We start from the raw sequence: 18,551 nt of genomic DNA on the forward strand, positions 1-18,551 counted from the left end.
AAATCAGCTGTCGCATTTCCTGGTTCTGATAAAGGGTCGTGTTTGAAATATTGACTTCTTGGACCCAGAAAGTAACACAGCAGAGAAAGAGGGTCTTTGGCCCATTCTGCCTCAATCAGCTCTCTGAAAGAGTTCTCCGATTTGGCCCTCTCCCATTGCCTTTTCCCCATTCTAGGATAAGGGTCTGGCACATATAGGGTTAATGGAAATAAACAAAATAGTGCGGATGCTGGAATCTGAAACAAGAACAGAGGAAATTGGAAAAACTCAGCAGGTCTGCCGGCACCTATCAAGAGAGAGAGTTACTTCATTGCAATGTAAGCCTGCGTGTGACAATAAAGATTATTATTACATTATTATTTTTATTTTTTTTAAAATAATTGTTATTGGAATTTTTTGAAAATCTATATCAACAAAACAATAATAACAATAGCAATAATAGTAATAAACACCCTCCGGCACCCGTAACAACGCATATAACAAACCCCCCCACCCCCCTACCCCCCCAAACCCAATAAACAAAATAAATTAACAATAAGTAAATTAACTTAAGCACTAGCCCCCTAAACCCCCCCCCCCCCCCCCCCCCCCCCCCCCCTCCCCCCCGGGTTGCTGCTGCTGCTGACCTAGTACCTTATCGTTGAGCCAGAAAGTCGAGGAAAGGCTGCCACCTCCTAAAGAACCCTTGTACCGACCCCCTCAGGGCGAATTTGACCCTCTCCAGCTTAATGAATCCCGCCATGTCATTGATCCAGGTCTCCACGCTCGGAGGTCTCGCATCTTTCCACTGCAGCAAGATCCTCCGCCGGGCTACTAGGGACGCAAAGGCCAAAACATCGGCCTCTTTCGTCTCCTACACTCCCGGCTCCACCCCAACCCCAAATATCGCGGGCCCCCAGCCTGGCTTGACCCTGGATCCCACCACCCTCGACACCGTCCTCGCCACCCCCTTCCAGAACTCCTCCAGTGCCGGGCATGCCCAGAACATATGGGCATGGTTCGCTGGACTCCCCGAACACCTGACGCACCTGTCTCCGCCCCCAAAGAACCTACTCATCCTAGAACCGGACATGTGGGCCCGGTGCAGCACCTTGAACTGGATGAGTCTAAGCCTCACACATGAAGAGGAAGAGTTCACCCTCTCCAGGGCGTCCGCCCATGTCCCCTCCTCAATCTGCTCCCCCAGCTCCACCTCCCACTTAGCCTTCAGCTCCTCTACCGACACCTCCCCCACCTCCTGCATTACCTGGTAGATGTCAAACACCTTCCCATCCCCGACCCACACCCCCGAAAGCACCCTATCCCTTGCCCCCCGCGGGGGCAGCAAAGGGAGCCCCTCCACCTGTCGCCTAGCAAACGCCTTGAACTGAAGGTACCTGAACATATTCCCCGGGGGGAGCTTAAACTTCTCCTCCAGTTCACCAAGGCTCGCAAACCTCCCGTCAATAAACAGGTCTCCCAACTTCCTAATGCCTGCCCTGTGCCACCCCAGGAACCCGCCATCCATGTTCCCTGGGACAAACCGGTGGTTCCCCCGCAGCGGGGCCTCCACTGAGCCCCCCACTTCCCCCCTGTCTCGCCTCCACTGCCCCCAAATTTTGAGGGTAGCCGCCACCACCGGGCTCGTAGTGTACCTCGTTGGAGGGAGCGCAGCGGCACCGTTACCAGTGCCTTCAGGCTCGTGCCTCCACAGGACGCTCTCTCCATCCGTTTCCATGCTGCCCCCTCCCCATCCATTACCCACTTACGTACCATCGCGACGTTAGCCGCCCAATAGTACCCAGAGAGGTTGGGCAGCGCCAGCCCCCCTCTATCCCTGCCCCGCTCCAAAAAGATCTCCTTACCCTCGGAGTCCCGTGCGCCCAAACAAATCCCAGAATGCTGCTGTTCACCCTCCTAAAAAAGGCCTCGGAATGAAAATGGGGAGGCACTGAAACAAAAACAAAAACCTCGGGAGCACCGTCATTTTAATGGACTGTACTCTACCCGCCAACAACAACGGCAGCATGTCCCACCTTTTAAATTCCTCCTCCATCTGCTCCACCAACCTAGTAAAATTGAGCTTGTGCAGAGTCCCCCAGCTCCTAGCCACCTGAACCCCCAGATACCGAAAACTCCTCACTGCCCTCTTTAGTGGAAGCCTACCAATCCCCTCCACCTGATCTCCTGGGTGTACGACAAACAGCTCACTCTTGCCCAGGTTCAATTTATATCCCGAGAAACTCCCGAACTCAGCAAGAATCTCCATCACCTCCGGCATTCCCCCCACTGGGTCTGCTACATACAACAGCAAGTCGTCCGCATACAGCGACACTCGGTGCTCCTCCCCACCTCACACCAAACCCCTCCACCTCCTCGACTCCCTGAGAGCCATGGCAAGAGGCTCAATTGCCAACGCAAAAAGCAAGGAGGACAGGGGGAACCCCTGCCTCGTCCCACGGTGGAGCCTGAAGTACTCGGACCTCCTCCCATTTGTCGCTACACTCGGCATCGGGGCCTCGTACAGCAACCTCACCCATTTAATAAACCCCACCCCAAACCCGAACCTCTCCAACACCTCCCACAAGTACCCCCACTCAACCCTGTCAAACGCCTTCTCTGCATCCAATGTCACCACAATCTCCGCCTCTCCTTCTGCTGCTGGCATCATTATCACATTTAGCAGCCTTCGCACGTTAGTGTTCAGCTGCCTCCCCTTCACATAATCCGTCTGACCTTCATGTACCACCCCCGGCACCCAGTCCTCTATTCTAGTGGCCAAGATCTTCGCCAGCAACTTGGCGACTACATTCAGCAGTGAAATCGGCCTGTATGATCCGCACTGCAAGGGGTCCTTATCACGCTTCAGGATCAGGGAGATTAGCGCCCGAGACATAGTCGGGGGCAGAACACCCCCCTCCCATGCCTCGTTGAAGGTCCTAACCAACAGGGGGCCCAGCAGGTCCACATATTTCTTATAAAATTCAACCGGGAACCCATCCGACTGCATGTGGCCAATTTCACTGACCAGCTCCTCCAACTCGATCGGCGCCCCCAGTCCCTCCACCTGCTCCTCCTGCACCCTTGGAAATTGGAAATTGCAGCCTGTCCAAAAAGCTCTCCATTCCCCCTCCCACCGCCGGCGGCTCTGACCGGTACAGTCCCTATAAAAGTCCCTAAAGACCTCATTGACCTCTGCCCCCTGCCGCACCACATTCCCATCTCCGTCCTTCACTCCACCAATATCCCTAGCCGCGTCCCGCTTACGAAGCTGATGCGCCAGCATCCTGCTCGCCTTCTCTCCATAATCGTAGACCGCTCCCTGCGCCTTCCTCCATTGTGTCTCCGCCTTTCTGGTGGTCACTAAATCAAACTTGGCCTGCAAGCTACGCCGCTCCCCCAGCAATCCCTCCTCCGGGGCCTCCGCGTATCTCCTATCCACATTCAACAGCTCCTCCACCAGTCTCTCCCTCTCCCTCCTCTCCCCCCTCTCCCTATGGGCTCGGATGGAGATCAGCTCCCCCCTAATCACTGCCTTCAGAGCCTCCCACACCATCCCCACCCGGACCTCCCCAGTATCATTGACCTCAAGGTACCTCTCGATACATTCCCCAAACCCTCCTACACACCTCCTCATCAGCCAACAACCCCACGTCCAGACGCCAAAGCGGGCGCTGGTCCCGCACCTCCCCCATCTCCAGATCCACCCAATGCGGAGCATGGTCCGAAATCGCAATAGCCGAATACTCGGCTTCCTCTACCCTCGGGACCAGTCCCCTACTCAAAACAAAGAAATCAATGTGGGAATAAACCCTGTGCACATGGGAGAAAAAAGAGTACTCACGAGCCCTCGGCCTCCCGAACCTCCAGGGATCCACTCCTCCCATCTGGTCCATAAACCCCCTCAACACATTGGCCGCCGCCGGCCTCCTGCCTGTCCTTGAACTAGAATGATCCAGTAGGGGATCCAGCACCGTATTGAAGTCCCCCCGTGATCAAGCCCCCCACCTCCAGGCCAGGAATGTGGCCCAACATACGCCTCATGAAACAAGCATCATCCCAATTTGGGGTGTACACTTTAACCAACACCACCCTCTCCCCCTGCAGCTTACCGCTCACCATCACATATCTGCCACCACTATCAGCCACAACCTCAGACGCCTCAAATGCCACCCTCTTCCCCACCAGGATCGCCACCCCCCGGTTCTTTGAGTCGAGCCCTGAGTGGAAAACCTGCCCCACCCACCCCTTCCTCAGACGGACCTGGTCTGCCACCTTCAGGTGGGTCTCCTGGAGCATGGCCACGTCCGCCTTCAGCCCCTTCAGATGCGAAAACACCCGGGCCCGCTTAACCGGCCCATTCAACCCCCGCACGTACCACGTGATCAGCCGGATCAGGGGGCACCCCACCCCCCCCCTCCCCCGTCGACTAGCCATAGCCCATCGACTGCTCGCCCCTGGCCAGCACCCATTTGGCCCGTTTCCCACGGAGATAGAACCTCACCCCAACCCCCCCGACCCGCACCAACTCCTCCCTGGCCAATCCAGCAGCAACCCGGTATCCCCCCCCCCCAGGCTAAGACCCCTCCTAGCCGCGACTCTTCCTCCACTGTACTCCCGTGAGCCAGCTGACTTCTGCTAACCCCGGCAGCTCCCGCTCTAACTCCGACCCCTCCCGATATGAGGTCCCCCCTCCTACACCAGCTCCTTGGCACCGCTTCAGCACGGGAAATCCGGTCTAATAGCCACGCCCCTCGTCACCAGCTCCACCCCCTCGTCCCGCAGCGCGGGAAACCAGAGAAAAGCCCGCGCTTTCAAACTGCCCCACCCCCCCAACGCAGCTCCCAAACCGCAGTCCCAACCCAACCATCAACTCTGTACAAACAAAGACACAGATCCACCACAAACCCCAGTACCTCCCTTAGAACACAAAACCATAACCCACGTCGTCGGAAAGTGAGAGAAAAAACAGAAACAAACAGAATAACCCGCTACAGCATAAACAATGATTCAGAAATATCGAAACTCCCACAGCCCCCAATCTTTAGTTCAAGTCCAACTTTTCAGCCGGCACAAAGGCCCACGCTTCCTCCCGGGACTCAAAGTAGTGATGCCGGTCCTTGTAGGTGACCCACAGGCGCGCAGGCGGCAACATACCGAACTTCACCTGCTTTCCATGGAGCACCGCCTTCGTCCGGTTAAACCCGGCTCTCTGATTGGCCACCTCCGCACTCCAGTCCTGGATGACACGCACTACCGAATTCTCCCACTTACTACTCCTCCCCTTCTTGGCCCATCGGAGAACACACTCCCGGTCACTGAACCGATGGAACCGCACCAGCACCGCCTGCGGGGGTACATTCGCCTGGCCAGTACTCTGTGGGCCCCCTCCAGCTCCAGGGGCAGATGGAAGGATCCTGCCCCCACCAGCGAGTTCAACATCACGGCCACATAGGCCGGCAGGTCCGACCCCTCCAGCCGCTCCTCGAGGCCCAGGATCTGCAGGTTCTTCCTCCGTGACCAAAGCTCCATCTCCTCGAACCGATCTTACCACTTTTTATGAAGCGCCTCGTGTATCTCCACCTTCCCCACGAGGGCCGAAACCTCCTCCTCGCGCTCAGATGCCTGCTGCTGCAACTCAAGTATTGCTGCACCCTGGGTTGTCTGGGTCTCCAGCAGCTTACTCGTCGTCACCTTCAGGGATTTCAACAACTCCCCTTTCAGCTCCGTGAAATAGCGCAGAAGGGCCGCCTGCTGCTCCTCAGCCCACTGCCTCCACTCTTCAGGGGCTCCACCGGCCGCCATTTTGTCCACCTTCCCCCGCTTTCCCAGGGGAGCTGCTGCCGTTTTTCTCCTCGCCCCACTTCGAGTCCGCACCATAAATCCCGGGGGGTTTTGCTCCGGACCCCTTTATCCACCGGGAATCGTCGAATCAGCGCCGTTTGGGGCCCTTAAAAGAGCCCACAAGTCCTATTAAAGCGGGAGCTGCCGAACGTGCGGCTTACCTCCGCATAGCCGCAACCGGAAGCCTTATTACATTATTATTAATGTTTCAAATCCATAGACTCTTCGTCAGAAACGAACAGGGAAATTATTGGAACAAAAATAACTGCAATGAAAAGTAACAACTTTAAGAGCAATTGGCAGATAGCCTGCTGTGAAGGGATGGAGAGGGGGTACTTTGCAGTGAAACAAAACATGTATGCAATGTTTTAAAACAAGATAAATGGGGGGTGGGGTGGGGGGGGGGGGGGGGCAGCTTAACATGGAGGAGAAAGGTTACAGTCTGAAGTTGGTGAACTCAATGTTGAGTCCCGAGGGCTGCAACGTGCGCAATTGGAAGATGAGGCTCTGTTCCTCCAGCTTGCGCCAGGCTTCACTGGAGCTTTGCAGCAGGCCAAGGACAGGCATGTGGGCATGAGGGCAAAGTGCTGAGTTAAATTGGCACACAACAAGAGGGCCGGGGTTATGCTTGCCGACTGAGCGAAGGTATTCCACAGAGTAATGATCTGGTCTTCATTTAGTCTCTCCAATGTATAGGAGATCACATTGGGAGCAGTAATTACAAAAAAAAACAAATAGAAGGAAGTACAAATGAAATGCTGCTGAACCTGAAAGGAGTATCGGGGCCTTGAACGGTGAGGAGGGAGGAGATACATGAGCAGGTGCTGAGGGAAAGAGATGTGGATTTGGGAGTGCTGGAGGAGTGGACCAGGATGTCACAGAGGGACTGGTCCCCGCGGATTGCTGACAGGGGCTGTGAGGGGAAGATGTGTTTCATTGTAATATGTGGGTTCTTGTGGGACTGATTGTATTATATCTCATATGGTGATGTAAAACATGCATGACCTGTACCTCGCGATCAGCCCAGTGTTGGACAGAGACCTGTGCACAAGCAAGCATGGAGATAGTTTCTAGCTTGAACCTTTCATTATAAATATGTACATAGTTCCTGTAGTTAATAAACATATACAGTTAACCTACTTAAGACCCCAAAGACTTCATTCAGACCGGTAGCACAGTGGTTAGCAATGTTGCTTCACAGTGGCAGGGACCCGGTTCGATTCCCGGCTTGGGTCACTGTCTGTGCGTAGTCTGCACGACAGGCTAGGTGGATTGGTCACGTTAAACTGCTCCATAATGTCCAAACGTTAGGCCGGTTGCTGGGTTACGGGGATAGGATGGAAGTGTGGGCTTAGGTATAGGTAGGGTGCTCTTTCAGGGGCTGATGAAGACTTGATGGGCCGAATTGCTATGGGCCAGGGTTTAGAGAACCCCAAAGTGTAGCATGGAGTTCACCTGATCCTTATGGGCAGCACACAGCCCTGCTCTGCAAGTGATGCCACAGAAATCGACAGTGCTTTTAAATTAAAACACTGTTTATTTATGAAACCAGTTAACACTTTATAAACTCACAGTAAACATCTTAACAACTATCAACACCAATAAATCCCCCAAAGAATACAGTACTCTCTCAGTAATTCTTAATCTTTCCTTGCACCATCCATAAGACAAAAAGAACCATTTTTACAGAAAGACATCAGGTTTAACTTCACTACTGAGAACAGTTACCATTTTGAAATCACCAAATGAACATTCATAAGTTTGCAGAGATTCACGCACATCTTGATGCAAGATGCAGCTTCTCCAAATCTAAAACGAAACTAAACACACCCTGTAGCAGACAGCCCAAAGTGAAAGTAAAAGCAGACAGACAGACCAGCTCCACCCACACTCTGACATCGCTGATAAACACCCAGGGCGCGATTCTCCGCAAAATGCGGAGAGTCGTAAAGGCTGCCGTGAAACCGGCCGTGTTTCACGGCAACCTCCGCGCCCCCTCCCGGGACCCGATTCTCCTCCCCAGTCGGGGCTTGGAGCACGACCCCGTGAACCACGGCATCGCAGGATTAGCGACAGTTGCTAAGCCCGCGCGCCAAGGGTAACGGCGGCTGACGCGCACGATGACATCAGCCGCGCATGCGCGGATTGGATGGCTCCAACCCGCGCATGCGCGGATGACGTCATTACGCATATGCGTCAAACCCGCGAACTGATCCTGCGGGGCGGCGGAGGAAGAAAGAGTGCGCGGGTTTCGGACCCGCTGCCCGCGATCGATGGGCACCGATCGCGGGCCCATGCCACCCTTGGCACGGCCGTGGTGCGGCCGTGCCAATCGGTGCCATGGTTGTCGGGAACGGAACTTTGCGGCCGTTTTCATGAACGGTGAGAGCAGGTGTGTTTGCGTTCGTGAAAACGGCCGTAAAGGCCTGGGAACTCGGCCCATCGGATAGGGGAGAATCGCTGTTCGCCGTAAAAAAACGGCGAGCAGCGATTCGTATCGTGGGGCGGCCGTGGGGGGGGGAGGGAGAATAGCGGGAGGTCGGGGAAAATGTCAGGAAGGCCCTCCCGCTATTCTCCGATCCGTCGTGGAGGGCGGAGAATCGCGCTCCCATTTCTTAAAGGGTCATCCACTAAAGCTATTTTATAAACCTGCATTTCTTAAAGGGACAAAATAGCCTCCTTTTGCGCTGTAAATTCTGTGATTTGACTGAATGGCCCAACACCCATAGACCTCTGTACTATTCTTCAATTATTCATCCAATTCCTTTTTTAAAGTTACTACTAACTCTGCTTCCACCAAATTTCCTTTCCCAATCACGACAACTCACTTTGTTTATCTGAAATAAATCTTGGGCGGAATTCTCCCATCGGGAGACAAACAGCCGACGCCGCAGTGAAACCCGGAGGGCGCGATTCTCCGCCCCCCCACGCCGGGTGGGAGAATAGCAGGAGGGCCTCCCGGAATTTTGCACGCCCTCCCGCTATTCTCCCCCCCCCCCCCCCACCCCGCCCGACCCACGCCACGAATCGCTGCTCGCCGTTTTTTACGGCGAGCGGCGATTCTCCGAGGCCAATGGGCCGGCCCTTCACGCCCGTTTCACCATGGCAGCAAACACATCTGCTCGTTGCCTTCGTGAAACGGGCGCCAGATGCCCGTTTGGGGCATCTAGAGGCCCGATTGGCATGGGTGCACCACGACTGTACTCGGGAGGGGACAGGCCCGCGATCGGTGCCCACCGATCGTCGGGCCAGCGTCCAAAACAGACGCTCTCTTTCCCCTCTGCCACCCGGCAAGATCAAGCCGCCACATCTTGCCGGGCTGCTGAGGAGAAAGACGGCAACTGCGCATGCGCGGGTTGGCGTTGTCCAACCTGCGCATGCCTACGTCAGCCGCCGTGATGCTTGACATGCGGCCTTGACAACCGTTGTCAAGGCCGCGCCGCCGTGACGCACGGGGCCGCGTTCCTAGCCCCGCCCGGGGGGGAGAATCGGCCCCGGAAGTGGCCGTGAAGGCTGCCGTGGGTCACGGCCTGTCCCAAAGCAGCTTTTACGATTTTCCGCCTTTGTGGAGAATCTCGCCCGGAGTGTTTGACTCCGGCGTCGGAGTCCGCACCTCGCCCCCTATTCTCTCCCCCACCCCCCCACCCCCAGGGGGCTAGGAGCGGCGGCCGGTCAATCTCACGCGCCGGGCCTTGACGCTTGCATCAAAGCAGCGCACCGGGAATGACACGGCGGGGGGCACCGAAGTGACGTCAGCCGCGCATGCTCAGGTTGGCCGGCGCCAACCCGCGCATGCGCGGTTGCCGTTTTCCCCTCCGCTGCCCCGCAAGACATGGCGGCTTGATCTTGCGGGGCGGCGGAGGGAAAAGAGTGCGTCTTTTAGAGACGCCGGCCCGACGATCGGTGGGCATCGATCGCGGGCCAGACATCTGCTGAGCACGCCCGTGGTGCTCGATCCTCCCTCCGCCCCCCCCACAGGCCCCACAATCACCTGTCACACGCTGTTCACGCCGGCAGCGACCAGGTGTGGTTGGCACCGTCGTGAACCGGTGGGGTTCGGCAGGCCGCTCGGCTCATCCGGGCCGGAGAATCGGCAGTCGCCGTGAGAAACGGCGAGCGGCGATTCTCCGAACGGCCTGTCGCAAAACGCGACACGCCATTTTGGGGGGGGTGGGAGAATCGCGGGGGGTGCCAGGGCAGCGTGGTGTGATTCGCCCAGCCCTCCCGCGATTCTCCCCCCCCGGGCGTGGGGTGCGGAGAATCGCGCCCCTTGTCTATGGTTCTTTTGCCAATTGCCTTAAATTTCTGTCCTCTGGTTACTGATCCTTCTGGTGGTGGATGCAATTTTCCCTTCTTTTTTAAAATAAATTTAGAGTGCACAATTCACTTTTTCCAATTAAGGGGCAATTTAGCATGGCCAATCCAACTACCCTGCACATCTTTGGGTTTTGGGGGAAAAACCCACGCAGACACAGGGAGAATGTGTAAACTCCACACGGACAGTGACCCAGTACCGGGATCGAACCTGGGACCTCAGCGCCATGAGGCAGCAGTGCTAACCACTGCACCTCCGTGCTGTCTCTCAATTTTTGCTTATTAACACTATCTGAACCATTCCTGATTTTGTCTTGCCTTTTCTCTCCAGAGATATTGAGGACAAATGTGACTCTGGGAGCGTGCCGAAATCCTCCTCATCCTCGGGCGTGGGCAGGGGGAGGACGGATGGTCCTGGGGGGGGGTTTATGCTGGGAGCGCCGGGGGAGGGGAGTGTGGCACCGTGCCGGAGGGGTGTGTGTGTGTGGAACCTGCTGGTGCCAGGTCCCTGCGGGAGACAGTATCCTGGCAGCCGTCAGGGTACGCTACGTCGGCATACTGGGGTTTGGCGTGAAGCAACTTCACCCTCTCCACCAACGGGTCCGCCTTGTGGAGTCGGACATGCTTACAGAGAAGGACGGGTCCTAGAGCTGTGAGCCAAGACGGGAGCGACACCCCGGATGTGGACTTCCTGGGAAAGGCAACGAGACGTTCATGGCGTATGTTGTTAGTGGCGGTGCACAGGAGCGACCGAATGGAATGTAGTGCATCAGGGAGGACCTCCTGCCAGCGGGAGGCCAGGAGGTTCCTGGACCGTAGGGCCAGTTGGACGGCCCTCCATACCGTCCCGTTCTCCCTCTCTACCTGCCCGTTTCCCCGGGGGTTGTAGCTGGTCGTCCTGCTGGAGGCGATACCCCTGCTGAGCCGGAACTGACACAGCTCATCACTCATGAATGAGGATCCCGTCACTGTGGATGTAGGCGGGGAAACCGAACAGAGCGAAGATTGTGTTGAGGGCTTTGATGACGCTGGCAGACGTCATGTCAGGGCATGGGATGGCGAAGGGGAATCTGGAGTACTCATTGACCACACTGAGAAAGTACGTGTTACGGTCGGTGGAGGGGAGGGGCCCTTTGAAATCCACGCTGAGGCGCTCAAAGGGGCGGGAGGCCTTCACCAGGCGCATACAGTCCGGCCGGTAGAAGTGCGGTTTGCACTCAGTACAGACCTGGCAGTCCATGGTGATTGTCCGTACTTCCTCGACGGAGTAGGGCAGATTGCGGGCCTTTATAAAATGGTACAACCGTGTGACTCCCGGGTGACAAAGGCTGTCGTGCAGGGCCCGGAGTCGGTGTTTGGATGTTGGCTGCTGCGTCTGTGGTGTTGTCTCCCGCAGTGTTCTGGCACACTTTCCAGGCAAAAAGGTGATTGAGATGCTGGGCAATGACTCCCACATGCTACATTGTCCTCCCACCCACATGGATTCACTGGTTTGTGTGACGTGCACACTTTAAAAAAAAAGTATTTTTATTCAGGTTTTGCCGAATTTTTCATAAAAGAACAGTAATAACAAAACTAACTGGAGTGAATATTAACATAGTGCAAAAAGAGAATTTAGAATAACAATTAAATAGACATTACCCCACACGACCCAGTCTTCCCACACCATCCCAATGAAGCACTCACCCCCTACACCCCCCCACCCCCTACTAGCTCGATCTTTTTTAAAAATATTTTTTTTGAAATAATTTTTATTCAAGTTTTCAACAACAAATTTTATCACAACAGAGAAAAACAGTAACCCCTCCAATTGTGACGTGCTCACTTAACTATGATTACCAATTTCCTATTAGCAACAGCCTTCAGCCATGTAATCGGAGGCCTCGGCAGTCGGTGGAGGCTTTGGGTGGTCAGTGGGGCAGACGGGCAGGGACGATGGTTCCACAAGAACAGGTACACACTATCCAGGGATTGGCATGGTGGTGCAGCGACAGGTTGTGGGGGCAACCTGTCGCTGCATATTTAAGTGAAGATTTGAATATGCTATTCACAGAGGGCCCAGGAACGTCGCAAACTGTTTGGCGCCTGGCGCAAATCCCGTTTCCGGACTCACCTCGTATTTTCACAACATAGCAGGATTTGTGCCGGGAGCAATGCAGCCGTAAAATCGGCCACACCATTTGCAATTCAGCTTTTCTCATGTAAATCTACTATTACCCAGTGTTATCCCTTTATTTCATGATTAACCAGGGCCCCAGTTTGATGTAGAGTTTGAACATTCAATGTTCCTATAGATACCGCGCATCTCCTACTGATTTTAAAAACATTTTGCTCCTGGCTGTTCCCCGGATTTTGAGCACATCCTTTGTTTATCTGGTCATCGTGTGATCTGGGGCAAATTATCTTTCCAATCGTCTGTAATTTGACCATTATACTTTTATCACTCTCACTAGATTTCAGATGTTTACTGAGGCAAGCTGCCAGTGAGATCTAGGGTGAGTTAGAGCTGCCATTGAAACTACTCTCCTTGAGAAAGGTTCTACCACATGATGCTGTCTTTAAGATTCATCCCATTTTAACTGGATTCATTAGATCCCAGGTTAATTGGATATCATCTGGTCTATGCTAGCTATGGAACAACCAGAACCCCCCCACCCCCCCAAGAACTCTTAAAAGAACCTTTCATTTTATACTTTGATTCTTAGCATTGTTTTTAATCCTATTTTTATTTATTATTTCCCAATTACTTTTCCTTCCACCTGGCATCTGTTCCTTTAACACTGAACAAAATACAATAGGTTTTTAATTTTAACACTTTCTCAATCTCGTCCTTCAGTTCTCCACCTAACTGCTCCACACCCAGCCTCGTGCTCCACTCTCGTAAGAGATCTTTTCAACTAAAGAATCAGTTATCAGGAGCTTGATGTGTTGTATTATTCTATGATCAGCTTTTTTCACTTATAATTCACTGTGCCTGTACAGCGTATCTGGACATCAATTCATTCAAAATAAATGGTCTGTCTGAGTAATTTCCTGTGTTTGAGTTTGCTAAGTCGGAAGAGAATGTTATTTATTCCATACAACATGCTAGATTTTCCTTTCAACCAAACCCACTTTATAGAACAAGTCCATTTAAATTATTAAGATTTCCAGTATGGGTCAAATTTATCTTATTTTGTCCAGAAACTCGACATGATTTTCTTCATATTGTCTCACACTAAAACAATAACAATCGAGTTGGTAATTTTTACAATAATAAGGATATAATCTATAATAATAATCTTTATTATTGTCACAAGGAGGCTTATGTTAACATTGCAATGAAGTTACTGTGAAAAGGCCCCAGTCGCCACATTCCGGCGCCTGTTCAGCTACACAGTGGGAGAATTCTGAATGTCCTATTCACCTAACAAGCGCATCTTTCGGGACTCGTGGGAGGAAACCGGAGCACCCGGAGGAAACCCACGCAGACTTGGGGAGAACGCACAGACAGTGACCCAAGCCGGGAATCGAAATTGAGACACTGCCGCTGTGAAGCAACAGTGCTACCGTGCCGCACCAGATTTTTCTATCGCTGCTGGTTATTTGGTTGGTGCTTGAAATTGGCAGTCAATCTGGCAGCCATGGCTGCTCGGGGGAGATCCTCTTGACCTGCGAGAGGTGACCTAGGTGCTGTGCTGGTCAGAGCGCCCTTTAAAGATGGTGCCCTGACCTATTTGAAATTAGTTCCCGGCTCTTAGAATCCATTCTCGCCAGAGTGACTGTGTTACTCCCAGTCACTTTTTTTCTAAGAGGCTCAGGATTCCATGAGAAATCCCGTAGATGCCAGGACTGACACGTTTTAAAATAAATTTACAGTACCCAATTCATTTTTTCCAATTAAGGGGCAATTTAGCGTGGCCAATCCACCTACCCTGCGCATCTTTGGGTTGTGGGGGCAAATTCGCCTAACAAGCACATCTTGCGGGACTTGTTGGAGGAAACCCACGCAGACTTGGGGAAAACGCACAGACAGTGGCCCAAGCCGGGAATCGAACCTGGGACCCTGCCGCTGTGAAGCAACAGTGCTACTGTGCAGCACCAGATTTTTCTATCGCTGCTGGTTATTTGGTTGGTGCTTGAAATTGGCAGTCAGCTGCCTAGTTTTTAGAATTCCTGCATAAATTATAAATCGCTTGCTAAAGAGGTGAGTTTCGAGAATGGTGAAAACTCGCTTAGACTTCACTTTGGAAGGCCATGCTGATAGGCCTGGATGAAGTCAAGTGGGAGGTAGCTAGTTTGTGATGCCCAGTCATTGAGAGTACTCTATGTTCAAGGAAGTGTCCAAAAATCTATCCATCTCTAAGGGAGTCGGGGATATGAGGATAATTCAGGAAGATGAATTTCAAGTAGAAGACCTGCCATGACCCGATTGCACGATGCAGCAGGCTTGTAGGGTCAAGTGGTCTACTCCCGCTCTTAATTTTTACATTCTCATGTTCTTGTATGTGGTGCATGAAGACTGGTTTGACAATGTCCGTTCCATTGCTGTACATTCCATGTGTAATTCATGATTAACAGACTGGGCACCATTCATGTGTTGCTACCTTTTGACAATAACAAAACTAGGAAGTAGCAGAAGCATGAAATAGGGTTTTGGCTCCGAGTCTGACATGTTCTCGCTTTGCTGTGAAATTTATTTCCAAATTTCAATGATGAAACACTAAAGTAAATGAAATAAAATTCAATTTCTGGCTGCCTGCTTGAAACGCAGCTTGTTTGAACTAAAAGTGGTTAAGAAACAGTAGTTAACAAGTTCTGAAAAGCAGTTACTACTTTGTCATCAATGAGTAATGGGGTGGACATGTCACAGATTCTTTAACCTGTTCCAGCAGGCCACAAGCAGTCTTACATTGGAGACTGAATGTACTTCTTTAAGAGTCGGAGAGGTCGATTTCGAGCCCTCTCTCTCCGTCCGTGGGAAAATTGGCGTTGTCTCAAAATCGGAGAGAAACGGAAAACATGATTCACTCAGACGTGGTTGGGTGTTGAAAAGTGGACTAGTGCGAATCACGCAGCGCGAGCCCAGGAACCTCATTTTAATACATTACCATGTCATTAGCGAGCACTCACTCTCAGCTTCACCCAACCCCTCACGGAATCTTGACCCGGTACTGATGCGACATCTCACCAGCATCATTTACACCAGGTTTACTGAGGCTTGAGACAGTGGAGAGGATCCCTCCTGGGGCACAGAGTTATGTATTGTTCCAGGGGTTTAGAAGGACATGCCTGGGCAATGCCCCTAGCACAGGCTGGCATGGCCAGGTTGACAGGACCCTAGTGGGAGCCCCATGGAAGGGGGGGCCGTGTATGTATGTGTGGTGGGGGAGTGGAGATCGCCAATTAAGTTGGGGGGGGGGGTGGCGGGGGTAAGAATCTGGCAGCCATGGCTGCTCGGGGGAGATCCTCTTGACCTGCGAGAGGTGACCTAGGTGCTGTGCTGGTTAGAGCGCCCTTTAAAGATGGTGCCCCGACCTATTTGAAATTAGCTCCTGGCTCTTAGAATCCATTCTCGCCAGAGTGACTGTGTTACTCCCAGTCACTTTTTTTCTAAGAGGCTCAGGATTCCATGAGAAATCCCGTAGATGCCAGGACTGACACTTTTTAAAATAAATTTACAGTACCCAATTCATTTTTTCCAATTAAGGGGCAATTTAGCATGGCCAATCCACCTACCCTGCGCATCTTTGGGTTGTGGGGGAGAGACCCACGCAAACACGAGGAGAATGTGCAAACTCCACACGGGCAGGGACCCAGAGCCGGGAAGGAGCCTGGGACCTCGCCGCCATGAGGCACAGTGCTAACCACTGCGCCACCGTGCTGCCCCTCCAGGCCTGACACTTGGCTATTTCTTGGTAAGATTCCACCCAGAGTGTTTGTCAGATTACTGGGAGCATTAGAGCTTTTTCTATTGACATTCCTGCACTTGGCCCTGAAATTAGATTGTTGCTTTCAAAATCTTTCTCTGATTAGTTATTTTATAATATATATATATGTACATACTTACACTTTTTAATTTAAAAAATAATGATTTATTTTACCATTAGACACTGAGCTGCGGTAGTGGCGCTGACTACAGGCTGGAAAGCTGGGGCCAATTCTGCCTTCTCGATTTAAGGTCCATCATGCAACTAATTAGCCACAAGCTGGGATCCTGTCCCTTCAAAGGATGAGAGGCATCTTCAGGAGCTGCCATCCAATCGGAGGGGGCCGGGGGTGGAATCACACCCAGCTGTGAATTGCAGCAATGGACGTTGCTCTCACACCAAGTGGGGTTGGTATACATGAGAGCAAGTCATGCATATCTTGGTGAACAGGGTGTGTGCGAGGTTGATGGTGGATGAGGGTGGCGGGGGGAGGGGGGGTGCGTTGTTGGAAGCAGCTATTTCCAACCCATTTAGGGGATGGGTGATCTCGGTCTCGGAGCCCACAGGGTGGTTGCTAGCCTTCACCACGCTGCCTCCCCACATACTACCAGTTACCTGTAAAATGCTAATGGAGATAGGAATAGGCCCTGCCATACTATATCAGCAGCACAATTGTTCTCTGGGCAGGAGTGCCTTAGTTCACCTTGCCCGCTGCTCTCAGCATGACATAGCGGTGGGAAAGCGACAGAAATTTCATCTTCTGCCTTCGCTCATCATTATACTGGCAACTCCACCTCCCAACCTGCCTCAGGAAGATTGGTGAAATCCAAGTCAGTGAGTGCACTGAGCATGTCTGCAAGGTGAAGGATTTTACTAACTGAAGAGATGGCGGCATTGATTAAGAGACATTTTCATATGATCAGGTTTTTATTCCCTGCAGTTTATCAGTGACTGTCACTCTTACACACAGAGGTAAGTTCCAAAGTGAACATCTTTAACATTGCAGCAAAACTTTCTGAGTACAACACTGTTAAGTCCAAAGCGATGATTGTATTTAGTCAATGCTTGTTTCATTAACAGAGAAAATATTCTATACAGAATTATATCAGACTTGATAAATAAGCAGTTGCAAATTCTGGCTGCAGTGCAGATTCAATTCGTAGTCTGTTTTCTTTGGGTCTTCTGTTTCCTTTCTGTGAACTTTAATTACATTCTTGCTGTCAGATTGAAATACCTTGCAAACTTAGACTAATTCTTCAATTTTCTGCCTTCCTCTTCTGAAAGCCCCGGATCTTTCTGGGACTCAGTTCTGTGGGGAGCAGTAGATGCCCCCCAGTCCTCACACGGTGGGCAGATCATTTCACTGCAGAGGGGAATCTCAGTCAAAGCCGATGATGTCCTCCCTGAACATCGGTGGGCTTGTGCGGCTTCCAGCAAGGCGTTGGCAGGTAGTGATCAGGAGCTCATATTTTTCTGCCTCACAGCACTGGGGTACTGAGGCCAATTGTAGACCCCCAACCGCTGCCCCTGGCGAGATCAGATAACTCCATACAGACTGGGATATGAGCCAGTGAATTATATACTATAAGAATCGAGACTTACCCAATATGCTTTATACAGTTGTTTCATTGGTTCTGTCCTGCTTAGGGATACATATTTTATAGCACATCATTTGAAAATGGGGATTACAATCTTTGCTTTAACAAACTCTAGGTATTACCTTTCTCAACAGTAAACACAAACTCTCAAATGTCTGACTGCAGAGTACAAATGATCTTGTATTCTGTTATCCATTGGCATCAATGATTCTCTAGGTACTGTCATTGTTCTATAGCTCAAGCCAAAGTCTTCAGCATGGTAAGAGGATTAAAAAGGAAAAAGCAAAAACGAAAAAAAGGCTTTGTTTTGGCAACTTTTCCCTCCTACTGCCCTGTGCAACTTGATATATTGACCCTCTGATGCCTTGTCCAAGGTGTCACCCGGCTAAGAATAGGAAGGTCACTGACCTGTGGCAGTTAGGGAGGAATTAAATGCCAGCCCGATCCTGTTGCGACTCTGAATACAGCACAGGCATCGTTCCAGGTTAACCTTCTGGAGTGGCAAACCTGGCTAATTTCCCTTCTGCCTACTGATTTCTGCAAAAGTAAGGCCATTCAGTGATTTGTACCCACGCACTCCTAACCTGCCTGGTCAACGTCCAATTAAGTGTATCAATTAAACCACTGAGATGAGGCTTCCTTTAGAGTGCAATCGTTGACTGAACTCTGCATTTTGATGTACATTTCTGAATTTTGATATTAAACTGGCTTTGATCAATATAAATTCTTTGAGCAGTAATTTCCTGAAGAACAGTCCAGTTCCAGTGTAATTAGTATACTTTTCCTGATCCTGTAAAGATTCACTGTTGCTGTCTATTTGAAAGTTGCCAAAGTCATAAAGGGCACTCACTGACTTCCCAATTTGAATAAATAAAACTTTGAATTTTGGCAAATCAATTCCGCGATA

The sequence above is a fragment of the Scyliorhinus canicula genome, chromosome 1, assembly GCF_902713615.1.
Source record: "Scyliorhinus canicula chromosome 1, sScyCan1.1, whole genome shotgun sequence".
Lineage (NCBI taxonomy): Eukaryota > Metazoa > Chordata > Chondrichthyes > Carcharhiniformes > Scyliorhinidae > Scyliorhinus > Scyliorhinus canicula.